Here is a 16,101-nt window from a genome sequence, read left to right as displayed (position 1 = left end):
AAAGGAATTCTATTTAAGTGTTTCAAGCCTCATTCTCTGGGCTCTATATACACTTATAGTATATAGTAGTTCTGATCATGGATTCACGCCTCCAGGATTCTGACAGTCCAACATCATATTCCAAAAAGCCTCTCTATGTCTCAATGTTGCCTGCCAATCACCACCTCTATGAGGTCTAACAACCCTCTCATGGCCCACAACTTGAAAGGATGCAAGGGCACCTGAGGGCACAGTCACACGGGCGCATCCGGGCGCCAATGCGCCCGTCTTCCTGCACGAAGAAGACAGCCACACTGCAGGTACAGACGACTCTCCGCAGCGCCGGCAGAAAGAACACATGACAGGCAATGGAGCCGGTCATGTGTTCTTTCTGCCGACGGTGCTGAGAGTCATCCGTACCTGCAGAGCGGCCGTCTTACCCAGCAGGAAGACGGGCGCATCGGCGCCCGGATGCGCCCATGTGACTGAGCCCTGAATGTACAGACAAAAAATGCTGCGATACCACAGAAATCCTGCGGTTATTGGAGTTAAGAGAATCGTGAACTTGTTCCGCAATAAGTTTTGTCAATGGTCCTATAGTAGACCTGACATAATACTTGCAACGTATGGAGCAACAGATAACATATACTACTTGTGTGGTGGAACAATTTAGAAAAGGTGGAATTTTAAAATATTGTGTGTAAAGGTATTGTGTTGCAACCCCCCCCCCCCCTCTTCCCCTTCCCAAATAAATAGGAAATCTACGTGAACAGCATCATCAGAATACATGAAAAGTTCCTCCAGCACCACTACATACAAATTAGCTAAAGATGGCGAAAAGGAGGAATGCATAGGACAATCGCACACCTGGAGATACAATTCAGCATTAGGCCTCTTCCACACAGGGATAGCGATTTGGATACGAGAAAATCGCATCACTGTCACTGCTATGCGATTGCGATTTTTTTGCGTCAGAGATGCGATTTTTCTTGCAAAAATTCTAACATCGCATCGCATGTGGTGCCAATTGTCTTGTGCGATTTTATAGCACGAGATAATTAATTATCAGGCAGGTGTGAAGTGAACTGTGTCTGATCCGGCCCACTTGCACTTCTCATTTAAGTCACACACTTGTGTAACTTTTACCTTTGGGTGAGTCAGTGTGGAATCTTTCCCAGTGCGAGGGCATCTTTTAGCATGGCACATTGACTCGTGTGGGAAATGTTGGCGAATTGGCTACTTGACATTTCCTCCAGATGGCTGCTGTAACTCCTCACAGTTCTTGCTTTGCTTATCAGAACCTTCCCCCAGGCTGCTAGGAAATAACCCTTCCCTTCTGAGAGGCTCCCCGCCCTGTTCTCCATAGCAGGCGGAGTTTTCTAGCATAGTATTGCATGCGTGTCACTAGTGGCTGCTATGCAATGCTAGAAAATCACAGACTCCATAGGGCAATATGGGCTACAAAAAAATCGCAAATTGCGGCAGTATAGAGCATGATGCGATTTTGTAATCTTGCTGTCTCGCACACTACAAAACATTGCATGTGTGGAAGAACCCATAGGAAAGCCTGGGCTCTACAAACATGCGATTTCTCTGAAATACCTGAAATCCATTGATGGGGTGCCGGCAGCAGAATCCTCTACCACAGCTGTCATGTGTGACAGCTGCGGTAGGGAATTGAAGAATTCCTCTGCTGCATCTGTCACAGATGTGGCAGATGTACCAGCAAGGAATTCTAACTACTAGCGGGGATAAAGGAAACATCTGCCGCATGTGGCAGATGTGAATGCAGGGGTGCCGGCAAACCACTGCAGGGCATCGGGTACCTTGAAAAATGCTTGAGTCCCCCATTGACTTCAATGGGGTTCGTTACTCGAGCCGAGCTCTCGAGCATTACAAAAAGCTTGGCTCGAGTAACGAGGACCCGAGCATTTAGGTGCTCGCTCATCTCTAGTCCCGATCTAAAATCGCAATAGATCCCCCTTATCAGCAGTACAAATTATTACATATTGCCTTTAACTCCTGCATAGCTATCGCCTCTTTTGTAGACAAATTATGCTTATTCTTATGTCTTGCATTATACGAATCTCGCAATTCACATTCAACATTATGTTGGAAATCATCCATAATTGCCACTCCTGACAAGATAGCATAAAAAACTACTGTTTGTCGCTGAAATATCCGGTATGTCATGAAATCCAATTAACCCTTGGGAATCCTGTTCATTTTGTAAAGATATTAAATCTCTCAATGTTCTTAGTTCACAAATTGTCAAAAATAAAATAATATTAATCCCTGGTAGCTTGTGGTTTTCATGTTAGGTAACCAAGCCTTTGGTATCATTGTCCAAAAAGTGTCATTTAGGGCTTATTCACACAAACGCATTTGCACTGCATACTACACATGCAATATACAGTAAATAGAACCCATTGATTTCAATAGGTTTGGTAACATGTACCATCTTTTGTATGCGGTATCTGCGGTGTTGCAACATTTTTCATCTGTACATTCAGGTTACCTTACGTCCTTTCAAGTTGTGGGTCTTGAGAGGATTGTTAAACTTCATAGGTGATGATTAGAAGGCCAAATTGAGAAATAGAGAGGCCTTTTTTATGCTGGTGGATAGTCACCGTCCTATGCTTCAATGTAATTTAACTTTAGAATGATGTCCATTGAATCTACTATGCATGATTAATTGATTATTCACCATATACGTAGTATACATATGTTTCACCATATACGTACGTATGTTTTTAATTCAGAGCAAGAGGTTGAGAGCACCATTATAAGGAAGAGCCCAGAGTATGAGGCTTGAAATGCATTAATGGCATTCCTTGTTTTACGTTTCTGCTACTGTAAAGGTACTTTTAAGGAATACATAATAAGGTCTCTTCAACATGGGTGACAACGATTTTCGAGCGATATATCTGTGTTTTCTCGCAAAAACATTGTGGCCACCCGCGATTTTCTAGAGTGATTTTGCCGCGATGTGTTTACAAGAAAGAGAAGAGAACTTTTTAATGTTAAAGTTGCATCGCATGAAAACCACGATTTGTGCGATGCAATACAACAAAAACTAAGGATCCACAGGGAAACATGGGCTAAAAAACATCGTAATTAGCGGCAATATAGAGCATCCCGCGATTTTTTTTTGTCACAAGATAGCAGCAAAGAAAACATTGCTAACATGAAGGTACTCATTGGAAAGCATGGGCTTCACATACATGCATTTTCTCGCGCTATCGCATCCTGGCAAAATTGCACAATTTAGTCGCCCGTGTGAAAGTGGCCTTAAAGGGGTTTTGTCATTTAAGAATAGAAATCTTCTTACCTATTCTTTTCCTGTCAGTTTCCTAAGCACATCTTCTCCTGGATGAGCTTCGGCAGTGTCCTGGGTCACCTCACCGCACGCTGGGCCCAGCTTGTTATGAAGGCTGCATTCCTCAAATTCCTTCCGGCCGGGTCAGTGAAGGTCACATCCCTGTGCTGTAGCTTCACTGCCTAGGAAGGAATTGTAATCTATTTCAGAGCCAGCTCGTATGAGCAATCTCTGAAGAAGATAGGCACTCCTCCTGCTGGTCTGTGAGCTGTGACGTAATGTACATTGGTTGGCAGGCAGAAGACTGCCAACCAAATGTACATAACCTCACAGGAAGGAGAAGAATCAGGCAGCTGAAGGTGAAGTGACCCCCCAGACTGCAGGAGACAGAAGAAGATGGGGGAGGTGAAGATCTGGTAAGTAGACTGATGGGGGAGGAATAGATAAGTATAGATTTTTTCTTTTTTAGTGACAAAACCCCTTTAAGGTCAAGTTTTTCTTATATCCCATATATGTGCTGGTGCTAATCTTATGTTTTGCATCTGAAAGTGGATCCACTCGTAGCTGAAGTGATTTCTCCTCCTCTGCACCATGCTATACACTTCCTAAGATTGAGTCCGGTATGATTGAGCTAGCTCTACATGCTTTTTTTGGAACTCACAGTATATACAAGGTTTTGGCAAAGGCTCTGAAAATAGTCATTGTGTTATGCGGAATAATTCTTTTTCTGGTCTGGAATGTTGTAACTTACCCATTAAATGTACTTAAATCACTCTACTTTTTCCCCAGGAATTTACAAAGCAGGCAGACCTGCTCTTCTTTCAAATGAAATATGTGACAGTTCAGTATGGTGAAGCTATAGAAAATTGTTTTCTGTAGAAATATTTCTGCCATACGCAAATTTATTCAAGGCCAAAGCTGCTAAACTTTCAAAGAAACTTTCCAGCCCTGAAATATAAAAAGCAGGAAATAAAAAGGTTTTATAGTAAAAGTACTGTCAAAACAGTGCAGATATTCCAGAGATACAAAAGCTGTAAACACATTTTTTATTATGATTAGTCATTTATAATGTTGCACATTTTACAATAGGAATAGATGTAGAATCTGATTTTCAACCTAGGACTCTCAAAAATATATAGCAATACAGTTTTATTACCATTTTCATGGCATCCTAAAATTTACCTACCGGTATTCTCTTATCAGCCACTGGGCCCTGCAGTTTATTCCATAAATGCTTTAACAGATCCTCATTTTGTACCCACAGTTAATAATACTAATGTATACATTTATAGCTTATTTACACAATTTGTTTTGTTTTATGGTTATAACGTAAAGTCTACATCTACCTTCCTAATTAATGTTTTCTTTGTTGCAGTACATCTAAAATTACAAATTAAGAAACTTTCCAAATGGTGCTAGTTAAATATTTATCATTTCTTGCCTAGAGTTCCTAGGGAGACTTACACATCATCACAGTAATATGTTACAGCAATCTCCAAGTCGCTTGATCCTAATTGTAGCCATAGCCATACCCCTAAACATGAACGTAATTATAGGGATGCAGAGGATGTAGTTGCACCCGGCCCAGGAACCTTCAGGGTCCCATAAGGCCTCTCTTCTCCATATAGGGAGCCCAGTGCTATGAAAAACCATTATAGTTGGAGGCCCTGTTACAGTTTTTGCATTGGGGCTCAGAAGCTGCAAGTTACCGCTCTGTCCCTAATTCTTAACCATTCAGCAAGGAGCAGGTTCATCGCCGGTCTCTGTACTTTTTGATCCCTCTGAACACGAACATGTGATGCTGCAGACAATCGCTAGCTGCAGTTATAACCCACTACAGCCAATGATTGACTACAGTGGTCACTTGGTCATGTCAAGACAGACTAGGATCTACACAGATTTTTGGAGGACTTAAGAAGCATCGGAATGGGATCATCGAAGGTTCGGTAACATATCAAAGTGGACAGGCAGCAACTTTAAAGATGGCCTGCCTAAATTAGTAAATAATTGTATTCACCATTAAATTATCAAAGAATCTTGTCTTAGAAATCTGCATGTTGCTGTCCCTGTTCGGGACACGGTTTGTTTGTTTTTGTTAAGAAAACCTAATTTTGGGGGATTTTCACAGTGTATTTTTCAACATTTTTTGCTGACAAAACATCTGGTCCAGATGTCAGCTGCAAGTCAATAGAAGGATTTTTTAAAAGCGCAATAACCATTGAAGGTTTTTGGTGTTTTTCTCAAGTCTGAATGAAGCCCTAGAAGAAACTAATATTGTGGGAAATTTACTAAGACCAACGTTTTCAATGCTGGTCTTAGTATAATTTCCCCGGCGCACGATGCACCTAATACATGAAGAGGTTCACACCAGGTTCGAGCTCGCATACATTTCCAGCACAGCTTAGATCAGTTTCTGGCACAAATTATATATAGATCTGTTGGTCCGGTCTGGCCATGCCCCTTCCAACAAGCAATACCCCTTTTTGAGAATGTGGCAAGGCCAGCGCAAAAACAAGAGAATGCAGAAATTTTGTCACAAGTGGGCCTTGCAACAAAATTTGTGACTTTTTAAGTGCCAGAATTTTTTAGTTGTTTTTAAAGTACAATCCAGGAAAAGCATAGCCCTGAAATACAATAGGAGTCAGATAACAAATCTTGTGAAATATACGAAATATTATGGAAAAAACATGAACAATAATTCCTGAGTACATTGACAACTGGCTGTTAATAGTTGGGTGCTGACTGTCAGACTATGCAGGGACATACATAGAGTAATGATAATGCCCAGTTTTACATCTGTTTACAAATGTCTAAGAGGATTTGCTGAGGAATAACACAATACAAAGTTTAGAGAAAATGGTCTCCAGAATTGTTATTAAACGGGGAAGCATTTACCAAAATGGACAAGTCATTAATGGTGACAGATCTTCTTTAAAAGCATTATATTTGTGATTCTTTCTAGTGCGAATTCTAAAACTAAAATGTCTGAAATGTTGTTCATAACTACTAGGCTCAAGAAATAAAAGATAGATCTTATTTCATGGAAATTAGATCAATACCAAACATGAGTCATTGTTTATACTTTTTAGTTTCTTTTCTTAGCAAAATGACATGTTTCACATACCGTGTTTCCCCGAAAATAAGACAGTGTCTTATTAATTTTTGTTCAAAGGTTTAACTTTTTTACATGTATAGCTGCCTAGACACTATTTAAATTGACTTTTTAAATTAACGGTTAGCAGGGCTTAATTTTGGAGTAGGGCTTATATTTCAAGCATCCTCAAAAAGCCTGAAAAATCATTTTGCATCCTCAAAAATTCTGGAAAATCATGCTATGTCTTATTTTCAGGGAAACAGGGTAATACAGACCAAAATAGTCCCCTACACACCCCCACCTATCCTACCATCCACATCCTGAGTAGCAAGAGGAAAACAACAAAAAGAATAAAGCTGATTATACACAACAATCATTAGTTTTCTTATACACAAATCCCAAGTCTAATTAGCAATTCAAGACATATTTCATAGTGATCCAAAGATGTTAGATCTCCTTATGAGCAACATATAAAGAAAGATCTCAGAATACCAATAGTAGTTGTGTCCAGGGGATCAACTCCCCACAAGGCACATGCCACCAGGACAAAAGCAAGATCACACAAATAAATCATTACTCTTATCAATCACTCCCATGTAAGTAAATTCTCAGGGAAATTCCACAACTTATGAATCAAAGAACTTGTATTAGAAAGGTATTTTGAAGATTTTGAAGAATCTCTATCCCTAAATCTATACAACAGAACCGGAGTATAAAAGACTCTGTGTATAAAAAAAGTATTGAGAAATTCTATATGAAATAGATGGAGACAATAGCAGCACCAATTTAAGAATCTTTAGGCAACCAGCATCTGAGATAGGACCACAGTATTGTTGCCATTTCTCAAATAAGGCCTCCTGCACACGGCAGGTTAGACCCCGCATGCGGGATTCCCACAGCGGAGTTCACCCAATCCCCGGCCGATGACCTCTGCGTACCTGTCTCGCATTTTCTGCAAGCGCTGCGGATGTGCCCACCAGCATTCCATCATGCATGCGCAGTAGCCGCCGGCGCTGGGGGGTGACGCGTATCCAGCGATACTTCTACAATGCTACACTGCAGAAGTGCCACAGGACAGACGGCTTCCATTGAGTTCAATGAAAGCTGGCTGTGTGTAACCCGCACAAAATTGCAGTACGCTGCGATTTCTTCTCTGCGAGCGTAAAATCGCAATCAATTTCTGCTTGTGGAGATGAAATGGCGTTTTGCCATTGAATGCTATGGACTGTATTTTATGCGGAGTCCGGAGGTGGACGCCTGCCGCGGACTCCACAATGCAAATACACTCGTGTGCAGGAGGCCTAATTCTTATGATCATTCATGTATGCCACAGAAACTACCTTATAAATTTTTAAAATTCTATGTTTTACCTCTGTGTTCTGAAATTACAATTTTAAATTCCCCAAGTTAATAAATTGTGGTTTTAGTTTTATTCCCTGTTTATAAATAGATGATCTTCGTTGCAAGTATTACATAAAACTGGAACCAAGAATCTTGAAATGACTAAACATTTGTTCAAAAGACTTACAATAATTACCTTCTAACATTTTTAGGCTGGTGATTTAAGCTGCTTTATCTCAGCTTAAAGACCCTTATGTCTATAACAGTGTTGAAGCTGAGGGTTCCTCCAGGTAGGAGAAAATGTACTACAGGTTATGAACTTCTAAAAACTCAACAAACCTTATGACTCATCTGCAATGTTGGAAATTAACTTGTCTCAATAGTCTTCAACGAATGCAGAACATGTTTATCACCACTTGACCCTTTGCAATCCAATTTTGGATTCAGGGTTTCCTAGGGTGCTTTCTCTTTCTGCCATTATACAATGGTGCCATCTGCTGGCTAGAGCCAGTACTGCGGTATGTGACATGCTGGAGAGGCCCCCAACAACAGAGCGGCCAGTAATCTACAGTAAGGATACCCTGTCGGACGTCTTATGATATCGGAAGCTGTACAGCCTTCAATCAGAATGTCTTTAGATGTCAGACAGTGGATGGGAAAGGGTTAATATTTCGGAGAGTAAATAAGATACTATAGCCGTCAGATAATATCAAAGGGAGGGTGGAACTGCCCAACCACTTATATGTTTTCTATTCTGTAAATTTTTCATAGTAATTCTGGCCGTTTTATTTCCCCAAATTAGCTTCTCTTATCAATCCTTCAAAAGACTTAAATGTTGCCCAGTTGATCGTAACTGTAAAACTTATTAAAACATGCAACATCTCTGGATCATACTCAGTAATGCTAAACTCAGACTTAATGCTCACTACAGACATGATGATGCTTACTCCTATGTAGTAGTAGATGGAATAAGAAAGTGTTTTGTCCTATCAGTCTAATAAGATACATTTTTATTACCCATGTTCATACTTACCAAATTCCACTATGAATACTTTTGTTCTATGTTCAAAGTGTATTTAAGCACTAGTCCACTGCAATATAAATTATATAGATATATGCTGTATAGGATACTAAAGGGAGCTTTGAAAAGAAAACATATTTCCTTTTTTTTGCAACCTATCCCCTCCTGAATGCATGATATGTTGAAATTATGGAGTCAAAAAGAAGGAATATTGCTGGATGAGAGTTCAACATCTTCCAAAAGTAATAGTAACCATGAACTATTAAGAGTATCCAATATTCCATGGGACATATGGGTTGTTATGAAGTTGAGGAACTTTTGCCAGCACTAAGTTTTATCTCTACTTTAGTTTTTACATTATATGCTTAGAAACAGACCAGGACTCCATGTCATGGCTGACTGAATCTGACAAAATGTCTTGTATCAGCATGAAATACATAGCTTGTGTACTTTAGCCATTTGTCCAATAAAGGATAGTGTTAGACCCCATTTACACTAACAGATCATTGCTCAAAAGTCCCTCAAACGACAGTTTGAGTGACAGTTTTGAGCAACCATCTTTGTATAGTCTATACTAGCTAAGTAGCCACTTAAGAGCTATGCAGGTGGAGCGGGACACGGCCTCCATCGCTCGACGAACAATACAGCTGTTCTGCATAAGCTGTATTGTTCTACCTGATTATAGCTCGTGTCCTGCTGTGAACTACCAGTGGCACACAGGCTGTAAGAATCTTATCAGCACTGCTGACTGTGATAACAGCCTGCACCACTGATAACAGTTCATAGCTCAATTAAAAAAAACTAGAATTGAGCAAGGAATAACTCGTGCATGAAAACTGCACGATGTCTGTGCATTTAGACCCAACAATTCTTGCTCAAAAGCCGGCTTTGAGCGAATTTTGAGCGAGAATCATTGTGTCTAAATGGGCCTTTAGTTTTGTATAAACTACTATCCTGTCTATCCTTCCTTTGAAATAGTTGTTAGGTGCACTGTTCAGACACAATCCTCTGCTTCTATGTCTGGCAGGCGAGGGCGTTGTCCTGCCCTCCCTGTTCACTGAACTTACATTTATTCTCTTCCAGCACTCCTAGGGTTAATTGCTTCTGGGCCTTCTGCTCAGCTGATGCACCTTTTCTAATCATCTCCCTGTATAGCTGCCCTGGGACTTTCAGTCACTGCTGGACTGCATCATCATCTACCCGATAGGTTGACACAGTGGTTCCATGTCCACAGTCGTTACAATAGTGCCACAGAATCCTTGTCTATTTGGGAGCATATATTATACGCAGCTACCAGTCCCTTTTGGGATGATTGGCTTCCAACCGGGATGTCTGAAATATTCAACTTTATTGACAGATATGCCCTTCCAAGTGTTGCACCTCAATCTGCACAACTGAAAGATGATAGCATATTACAGCGATCACTGTATTACTTACCAAGAAATGTTGCCCTTTTTTCCTAGATGACATTGAGTCTTTAATCATGATAATTATAATCACCTTTATTTACATAGCACCTATTACACAGCATTTTACATAACTTGATATTGGGTTATATCCCCAATCTATATTTACAGGGAGAATATAATAACTCCTTGCAGACGTTGTCTTTGGGCATATTTGAACCTAGGATCCCCAGAGCTACAAGAGAAGAGTGTTGATCACTGATCCACCATGTTGCCCCACTTTTATATTGGAATTCCTTCACACAGCTCCACACACACAGCAAAGTAGACGCAAATGCTGATACAAAAATGGGACAGTGCACACTTTAGAATAATTGGCAGTTGGCAGAGCAATCGCGGAGGTAGACCTTTTTAGGCTTTATTGACCAGAAAGCAGGCTGTTCTACCTGTAACTGAAATTGATCTCATCACCTTTGGTTTGTGTGTTAACCCCTTAACGACCGCCCCATCGGGAAACTACGTCCTCAGAAAGTGGGCCTTAATCCTAGAGGACGTAGTTTTATGCATCCTCTTTGGATCGATGCCCACTGGCCTGAGGACATGACAGCTCCATGCTGTCAGTGCCCGCAGGTAGCTGACAGCATGGAGCTGTCATCCCAGGATGCGGGCAGTCCCCCCCGGCATTGCGATCGGCGCTATAAAATGAATAGCGCCGATCGCAAAAAAGTAAATAAAACAGTGTAAAAAAGTAGTAATTCAGCTGCTATGATGGATCGGATCCATCACGGCAGCTGAAAATACTCACACGGCTTGTCGGCGGTGTCCCCCGGAGATCTGGTCCTCCCGGACCCGCCGGCGGCCTTCTGCGCATGCGCGCCTGACGATGACGTCACGCGCACGCGCAGAAGCCCGGGTGTCCCCGGCAAATTTAAAATCTCCTGGCTCCCGGCTCCTGAAGGTAGCCGGGAACCAGGAGGTGTTACCGGGGACCACTGTGAGCAGTCCCCGGGCCCGCGATCACCGCTATCCATTGCGACAGCGGTGATCGCGAAAAAGTTGAAAAAGTAAAACAAAAGTAAAGTTTCACCTCCCCTCATGGATCGGATCCATGAGGGGAGGTGAAGATACTCACCCCCGGTCCTCTGCGATGTCCCGATGTCCCGGGACCCGAAATCCCCATCTGCGCATGCGCGCCCGATGATTGACATCGGGCGCGTGCACAGAGGGGCTCGAGCCCCGGGAAATTCAAAATTGCTCTGCTCCTGGCTGCCATGTGTAGCCAAGAGCAGAGGGATGTCACCAGGGACATGATCACTGTCATCCAATGGATGACAGTGATCATGTAAAGTAAAAAAAAAAGTGCAAAAAGTAAAAAAAAATAAATAAAAAAAGGGGTAAAAGGTAAAAAAAAAAAAGTGCAAAAAGTAAAAAAAAAGTTTTAAAAAGTTACAAAAAGCTTGCGTTTCATCTCCCCCCACGGATCATATCCGTGAGGGAGGATGAAATGACGTACCTAAGGCCTGCGGATTTATCCGCGGACCTCAACCCAGCTTCTGCGCACGCGCCCGTCGCCAATGTGGCAGGCGCATGCGCAAAAGCCGTGGTTTTTTAAAATCTCCCTGCTCCTGGCTACAAAACTTAGCCGAGAGCCTGGAGATTTCACGGAGGGCCGCGGTGAGCGGTTCCTGATCACGTGTTCGCCGTTATCCAAAGAATAATGGCGATCACGTAAAAGTTAAAAAAAGGGGAAGGTTCATCTCCCCTCACTGATGCGATCGGTGAGAGGAGATAAAATTTTTTACCGGTGGCCTCCATATTTGCACCCCGACGCAATCTTCTTCCGTGAACTTTCCCGTATTCTGCGCATGCGACCGCTGGCAAAACACCGCACACATTCGCAGGAGTCGGGGAGCCCAGGAAACTTAATATCTCCTTGCTCTCGGCGACCAACGTTCACCGAGAGCCTGGAGCAGTGACGGGTGGCCGTGTTGAGCGGTCCCCGGTCACGTGAAAAAATGGTAGCGATCTACCTTTGGCCGGTCTCACATGACCGGATAGGAATTACGTATTCCGCATGCGTTTGATTAGCGGTAATACGCAGATCAATCACATTGGATTACACAATTCCGCTCACATTAGTGGGTTGGAATTGCATAATCCACTCGCAGAAAAGAGAACGCAGCAGGTTCTATTTTACCGCGGATATCCGCAACATAGAGCCCATTGTGCTCCATGGTCATGGATATACCCGCAGCCCATACGCAACTACGTTGTATACGGGCTGCGGGTACCCGCGTCATCGCTAAGCGACGGTGCGGGAAATACAAACAACAAAAAAAAAGTGTACTGCGCATGACCGCCCGTGTAAGTACGCAGTTATGCGCAGTACATTACGCGGCCGTACGCAGGGTCACAGCCGGGCTCACAGCCGGGATCCACCTACGGCTGCGTAAGCCCGGCGTTATTCAGACCGCTACCTGTAATACGCAATTTACAAGAAGCCCCGGGAACGCTCGCCTTCCTGCAGTTCCAGGAGCAGCTTGTTGAGCGCCTTCTGTGTGAGACCGCCGCACCTCATCAAGCTTACGGAGACTCACAGAGCGCCACTTTTTACATCCCATCCCCGCCACTGAGGTCAAAAAATGACTCCCAAAAAGCATGAGAGGAGGGGGGATACCCGGTTTTATTGCCCCATGTGCCCATCCCAACCAGCCTCCATAATTACCCATCTTTGGAAATACTACACAGTTCACATTATTACTTTTATCTAAGATTTGGGGAACGCCGAAAAGGGCGTGGAGGGGGGGGGATTTTAGGGAGTCAATTTTTATTCCGTACAAATGAGCAATGGGGCCTGGAATTTATTCAGTTATGCCCTGCAATCCAACTGGTGTTCCCTCCATTACAGGCCTTGCCATGTTTCCTGTAAGTAGATTAGGGCCACAATGGGTATGTTTTTGAACACGGGACAAACGGGGGTATCCATTTGGGGGTGAACGTCTTCATTCCTATGTAAACTGTACAAAAAAAAAAGTTTTTCAATTGACAAAATTGCCAAAAAAATGAAAATTGTAATTTTTTTCTTCTGCTTTGCTGAAATTTATTCAAATACTGTGTGGTCAAAATACGCAGTACACCCCTAGATGAATTCGTTTAGGAGTCTAGTTTTTAAAATGGGGATATTTGTGGGGGTCTTTATAGTTTTGGACGCTCAATTACTCTATAAGTGGGCAATGGGGCCTGGAATTTATTCCGTTGTACCCTAAAATCCAACGGGTGCTCCTTCCATTATAGGCCTAGCCATGCGTCCTTTAAGTAGATTAGGGCCACAAGGGGTATGGTTCTGAACACATGACAAACAGGGGTATCCATTTTGGGGTGAAAGTCTTCATCCCTATGTGTGCTGTACAAAAAAAACAGTTTTTAAATTGATACAACTGCCAAAAAAATGAAAATTGTAATTTTTTTCCTACTGCTTTGCTTAGATTTATTCAAAAATTGTAGGGTAAAAATACACAGTACACCCCTAGATAAATTCGTTAGGGGGTCTAGTTTTCAAAATGGGATCATTTGTGGGGGTTCTCTGTCGTTTTGGCCGCTCAAGGGCTCTACAAGTGTGCAATGGGGTCTAAATCACCTTCATGCTAAATTTCTGTTCTGAAAGCCACCGACTACTCCTTTCATTTTGGGCCCCGTTGTGCATCCAGACAAAAGATTAGGGCCACAATGGGTATGTCTCTGAACACGGGACAAACAGGGGTATCCACTTTGGGGTGCAAGTCTTCATTCATGTGTGTGCTGTACCAAAAAAGCAGTTTTTAAAACGACAGAATTGCCAAAAAAACGAAAATCACAATTTTTTCCTTTTGTTTTGCTTCAATTCATTCAAAAACTGTGGGCTCATAATGGGCAGTACACCCCTAGATAAATTCATTAAGGGGTCTAGTTTTCAAAATGGGGTCACTTGTGGGGGTTCTCTTTGATTTTGGCCGCTCAAGAGCTCTACAAAAGTGCTATGGGCCTAAAACTCCTTCAAGGAAAATCTATGTTCTTAAAGCCACCGACTACTCCTTTCGTTTTGGGCCCCATTGTGCATCCAGACATAAGATTAGGGCCACAATGGGTATGTCTCTAAACACGGGAGAAACAGGGGTATCCATTTTGGGATGAAAGGCTTCATTCATGCGTGTGCTGTACAAAAAAAGCTGTTTTTAAAATGACAGAATTGACAAAAAAATGAAAATCACAATTTTTTTCCTTTTGCTTGGCTTGAATTCATTCAAAAACTGTGGGGTCAAAATGGTCAGTACACCCCTAGATAAATTCGTAAAGGGGTCTAGTTTTCAAAATGGGGTCACTTGTGGGGGTTCTCTTTGGTTTTGGCCACTCAAGAGCTCTACAAAAGTGCTATGGGGCCTAAAACGCCTTCAAGCAAAATTTATGTTCTGAAAGACACTGACTACTCCTTTCATTTTGGCTCCCGTTATGCATCCAGACATAAGATTAGGGCCACAATGGGTATGTTTCTGAACACGGGAGAAACGGGGGTATCCATTTTGGTGCGTAAATCCTCATTTTCATGGGCTCTATAGGAAAAAAATATGTCTTTAAAATGACATATTTGCAAAAATATGAAATTTTATTTTTTGTCCCCTAAATTGAACTAATTCCTGAAAAGAACTGGTGGAGTCAAAATACTCATGACACCCCTCAGTGAATACACTAAGGGGTGTAGTTTTTAAAATGGGGTCATTTGTGGGTGTATCTATTATTCTGACACTTATGAGCCTCTGCAAACTTGGCTTGGTGCAGGAAAACAAAGTGCTCCTCAAAATGCTGAAAAGTAATGTTAAATTTGTACGTCCTCTAAATGGTTAAAAAAAACACAAAAGTTTTTCAAGTGTGCATTCAGAATAAAGTAAACAGATGGAAATACATATCTTATCAAAAATTTGTACAGTATGTTTGGACATATTTGAGATATTACGGTTGAAAATGTGAAAAAATGACAATTTTTTCAAAATTTTTCCAATATTGGTACTTTTAATAAATATACACAAATTATATCGGTCTCTTTTTACAATCTAAATGAAGTACAACATGTGGCGAAAAAACAATGTCAGAATCACTGGGATATGTAAAGCCTTTACGGAGTTATGCCACGTTGAACGACGCATGTCAGATTTCCAAAATTTGGCTCCGTCACTAAGGCGCAAACAGGCTTCGTCACTAAGGGGTTAATGTGCAAGAAAACAAGAGGTCAGTAAAGTAGCCTGAAACCATACTGTTATGAAAAGTTGTCTTAAAGGAAATCTGTCTTTGCTACACATACCAACCAATCACAGAGCAGCTTTAATTTTATCTTGGCAGTATAAGAAATGAAAGCTGCATTGTGATTGGTTTACGGTGGGCAACAAAGACATATTTACTTTTTGACAGCTTTCATAAATAAGAGGGTGGTGCTGGGCTACTTTTCCATTGCCCACCCTGAACAGATTACATACACAGATTACATACACAGTTTACATACACAGTTTCCCAGAAAGATGCCCCTGACTAATCATTATTGGGGAACTATAATGGATGTTTACCTTTCTAAATATACTGCATTACCTATTTTGCACTAATTATGAGTTATTGTATATATTTTAGCAGCAATTCTGATGGCTGTCATTGGAAACAATCATCAAGCACATCATTAGGCTCCTATAATGTGCTAATTTTCTTCACAAGTGAATACAATTTTTTTTTACTTCAAAAAACAGTGTTGCATCAACAAAAAAAGCTATCAACATTGAATTATAGAGTTTTATGTGGTGCAAAGTGCTAAGGCAGAAATGCAGTACTCAACTCGCTCATGACCTGAAGGTTGTGAATCCAATTCCTGCATGGTTCAGGTAGACGGCTCAAGGTTGACTCATCTTTCCATCCTTTAGAGGTC

Source organism: Eleutherodactylus coqui, chromosome 5 (genome assembly GCF_035609145.1).
Source record: "Eleutherodactylus coqui strain aEleCoq1 chromosome 5, aEleCoq1.hap1, whole genome shotgun sequence".
NCBI lineage: Eukaryota > Metazoa > Chordata > Amphibia > Anura > Eleutherodactylidae > Eleutherodactylus > Eleutherodactylus coqui.
Note: the sequence above shows the minus strand (reverse complement) of the source record.